Genomic DNA, 4,696 nt, shown 5'->3' on the forward strand with positions numbered 1-4,696 from the left:
CAGCTGGTTTTGTTGTTTGTGGGGGAGCAGCAGGGCTTGGCAGTGGGTCTCTGAGCATCTGGAAGTCCTTGTCATGTGCCTTCATTCTGAGCAAGAGTCCTGAACTACCCATGCTTTCTCCTTGCCACTAGGTGTGGTATGGGCCCTGTGGGCATCACCCATGCTCTGGAGTAACGCTGTGCAAGAGGAGAAGGCAGAAGAGCACCTCTGCTACAAGGCACTGGTTTCAGAATTAGAGCTGTGGGTGAAGGGACCCTTAAAGAATTAGTCTCATGAGTAAATTGGTTCACGCCAGTGATCTCAGTACTTGGGAAGTAGAAGGAGGAGGCTCAGAAGTTCAAGGCCATCCTTAACTCCATAATGAGTGAGGCTAGCCTCAGCTGCATGAAACTGTCTCTAAATAAAGAAAAAGCCTCTGTTATCCAACTCCTACCTACCTAGTCCTTACACTGACCATGAGAAATGGGAGCTCCAGAGAGGATGCTTTGAAGACTCATCCTTTATCCTCCCGAGAACATTAGCTTAAGTCTTAAGGTGAAAGGCAGCCACCTCCAGCCTCATTGGACCTCCTTGTCCGTGTGGCTCCATCCCTGGCACGGCGGGAATGTATGCCTCTGTTAGCTGGCTGTTTAGTACACTCCTACTGATCAGATACGTAGATGCCGAGAAGAGGGAATGGCGCCCGTGATGCTGAAAGTAGAAACTTTCTGGGATGGAGGGTTTGGTACCTCCTAAGAGCAGTCTATGATCTGCTTAGAGAACATCCTTTTGTTCTGTGGCTCCGGTCCACTTTGGTTTCCTCTGAAGAGGAAGATGACTCAGCCCTCCTTTTTAGCTCCTGCAGTCTAGCTTTGCAAAGACTCACTCCCTCTTGTTTATGGGGTGGGAAGTGGAGGACTGTCAGGTGCTGAGGAGGAGGCTGTTTCGTGGGTGGCGACAGCAAGAAGGCTACCAATAATATATTTGTCTACTTCCTAATAAAGGATCCATCTCCCCCTCACAGGGAGGCTCCTGAAACTGGTAGAGCGTGGCTGAGATTTCCTCCAGAGCCAGAGCAATGTTCTCAGCCCAACTCCGGTTGTTGCCAGACTGCCTCTAGCCACAGCTTTGAACCCTACCCAGAAGTTTAGTTATTTGCAGACTAGCCAGTTTGACAGACAGCTTTCTCCGGGTCCTTATAAGATTGTTCTTTGTGTAGCCTCCAGCTTCATTGAGCCTCCACACATGTGGAGCTCAGGAGGCAGGCCACACAAAGTAGGTCCTAATCCTGGCTTTGACAAGTGGAACCTGTGTGACTTCATGCATTAAAACCCCAAAGTGTCTTCCTTCAGTTGATGTAGAGGTTGTCTCCTAAGTCTGGGATGATGAAGTGAATCGTGGCCACCACTGTAATAGGCAGCTAGAGAATAAGGCTTTCATGCTGGTATCAGGGCCATGACTGGTCTGTCCAGTAGGCAGGAAAGGGAAGTGGGCAGGTAACAGGTGTTTGTTATGAGCCACTTGCCCCACTATCAACACAAAGACCTTGCAAAGGCAGGAATACTGCCCCATGCTACAGAACAAGGTGCACCAAGCAGAGTGGTTTCCTCAAGCCCACCCTGGGTTTCTTACGCTTTTAGTTACGAGTCTTCGAGCAGCTTCCTGGTGGGAGCATCCTTAAAACTAAAACCGCCACTTAAACACCACTGGGACTCTCCAGGCTCCCTCTCAGTTGACTCAGCAAAGGAAAGGTTGTGCTAAAGCCAGAGGGAGGTGGTGAGCAACCCATCTTCCTCCGTTCTCCTCAGCACTCTGTGCCTGACGCCTCACTGCTCAGAAACCAAAAAAGCACCACCTTCTCTACTCCCACCAGAGCCAGGCCTTCCAGGGGTCTCGGAGGCAGCTGATCTGGGTGAGTTCCAGGAACCAGAATTCTCGACTTCTCGATGCTCTTGACAGGTTAACAATACTGCTTATCATGCGCATATGCCTGCATATATATATATATATATATATATATATGTATATATATGTATATATGTATATGTGTATGTATGTATATATATACTGGTTTTGTTTTTATTTTCATTCTCATATCCTGTCAGGCAAGATACATATCTTCATTCTCCAATGAAGGAAACCGTCTCAGAGATGAATCAGTAACTTCTCACTGTCACTCAGCTAAGCAAAGCATGTAGATGCTTAAGTTGAGGGAAAGCATTGGCCTTCTCTGGCTCTCACGTGGAGGGCGGTTCAGTCTGCAAATGGCAGCCCAGTGCCCTGTGCACATTGAGGAGGCTGAGGTAGGAGGGTTTCAAGTTCAAAGCAAGCCTGAACTACATAATGAGATCCTGACTGGAAAAAGAAGCAAAAGTTCAGTGTGGTGGGACACAAGACTTGGAAGTGGAGGCAAGCGGATCAGGAATTCAAGGTTAGCATTAGCTACATAGTGTTGAAGCCAGCCTAGGCTGCGTAACACTGTCAAAAGAAAGAAAAGTGGGTCCTGAGGGAGAAGCATAAGGCAAGGACGAGAGCGGGCAAGGTGCGGGTGGGGAGTCACATTCATCTTATATCCTTTCCATTTTTTTTTCTTCTTGAGTGCCCTTAAATTCTTGCCTCAGCTGAGCACCGGGATTCCAGATGTGCACCATTGTTACCAATGTGAAGCAATGTTTCCCATACTGAAATGTCCTGGGCACTTTGGCACCTCTCAAGACCCTCTTGAGAAAGACAAGCAGGGGGCCAAAGGGATGATTCACATCCGAAAATAAGGGTGTTCTGGGTTAGTTTTAATTCTTGGGAATCTGTCACCTGGAACAAAATGTTTCCTTTTGTCATTTAAAGCCACTTGAAAAGGAGGGACTTTTGAAACTAAAATTAGTTCTCTGGTATCTGAACTCCAAAAGAGCCGCCTCTTCCACTTCCTTTTGGCCTCAGGTTGGCACATAGGCACAGTTGGCACGTTAGCACCCATCCCAGCGGATTAACCTACAGTAATTGTACATTGTTACCACGGTCTCCTTGCAAAACAGCCATATCCATCTGCACAGCATTTCCCCAGATTCCTTTCTGCCCACTGCACAGCCAGGCTACACGTCAAGCAAGGCAGTTTACTCCAGTTTCCGTGCCAGGGATGTTGGAGCTCTAGCCCCAACTTGTCACCCTCTTAGCCCCTAGGAGACACAACCCTTCTTACCCCTGGAGTGATGAGCACAGGAAACAAACACGCGAAAGCAGATGATCCTTGCTTTTTAATGCTTTGCAGCGTTTACTTAAAAGAAACTTCCTATTTGAAATAATGTGTGTACAAAATAGTGAACGAGAGGATATGATGAAGCTTCCTTTGCCTATCAGACAGCTTCAAGGGTTACCCACAACTCACTATTGGCCTTCCTCCATACCAACTCTATTGACCTTCCTCGATGCCAACCCATTATTGACCTTCCATACCCACTCACTATTGACCTTCCTCCATACCAGCTCATCACTGACCTTCCTCCATACCCACTCACTATTGACCTTCTTCTACACCAGCTCATCACTGACCTTCCTCCTGAACAGAGTAAGAAATGGAGAACACCAGGTGCAACACAGATTTTATGATACGGGAAATTGTTCATTTTGTGCTATGATGCTTTTAAAAAGTCTATGTTTTACTCTAACCCAGTATGGCCTCAAATCCCCAGGCTCAAGTGATTCTCCTTGCTTCAGCCTCCCGGAGGCTGGAGCTATGGGCATGTGCTACCAGGCCCAGATTGTGCAGGTTTTGAAGGGGCGTTTGGATCTCTCAGAGATACCTTCTGTAATATGGATAGACAGAATGGGATGATGCCCAGAGCCACAGTGTCAATGTTTTCTCAAGCTGTCTTCTGCAGATCAGCAGCAGTCAAAAGGTTTGTGGCATGCTTTTCTTTGTATGCCACAATAACTGCCAAAGGCGATTCTCAGTAAGCAGACTCTGAGAACTGGGTTTCACTTGTCTAGCTCCAAGGCTGCCTTTGACAAATATATGGAAAGAATAATGAATAAAGTCTTAGCTTTCAAATTCTTAGTCCCAACTGGTAAGAAATCCCTCAATGACAGTAAAACTGAGCAATGTCTTAGGCTACCCTACTCCAGTGTAGTAATAGCAATAATGCTAATAGCTACTGTATAGTAATAGCTACTGTATAGTAAGCACCTGATAGATATATACGTGTGTGTGTGTGGATGTGGATGTATGTATAGATCCTAGTAGCTTTGTACAGAACATTTCTAATCCCTAAAACTGCCCAAGTTATATATTACCAAAGTCTGAGTATGTAGATGAAAAAAATGAGGTTCAGATAAATGAGTGTCCAAAGATCACTTAGCTCTAAGGAGCCTGAATTCCAGATCCACTGACTCCAGAAGAGCTTCCAGTGGGCTGCACTGTCTCCAGTGCACATAAGGCCTGCGAAGGCAGGAACTGTATCCCCGTAGCAAACTGCTCTCTGTTCCTGTTTTAAGCAACAATTCCATCCGTTTTGTTTGTTGAACCTCTCAGGGACATCTAAGATCTACTCACTGGGAAATTCCTACACACACACACCATCCTTTCTACCACCTCCCCCTTCCTCAAACTACAAGGAAATATCCCTGCCCCTTGCCTGCCGGGTCTGCCAAACCCTCTCTTATGTCTAGCCCTGGCTGAAAGCTTGTAAGCTTTCTCTGACGGCCTCTCCCTCCAGGACTCATG

The sequence above is a fragment of the Chionomys nivalis genome, chromosome X (genome assembly GCF_950005125.1).
Source record: "Chionomys nivalis chromosome X, mChiNiv1.1, whole genome shotgun sequence".
Classification (NCBI taxonomy): domain Eukaryota; kingdom Metazoa; phylum Chordata; class Mammalia; order Rodentia; family Cricetidae; genus Chionomys; species Chionomys nivalis.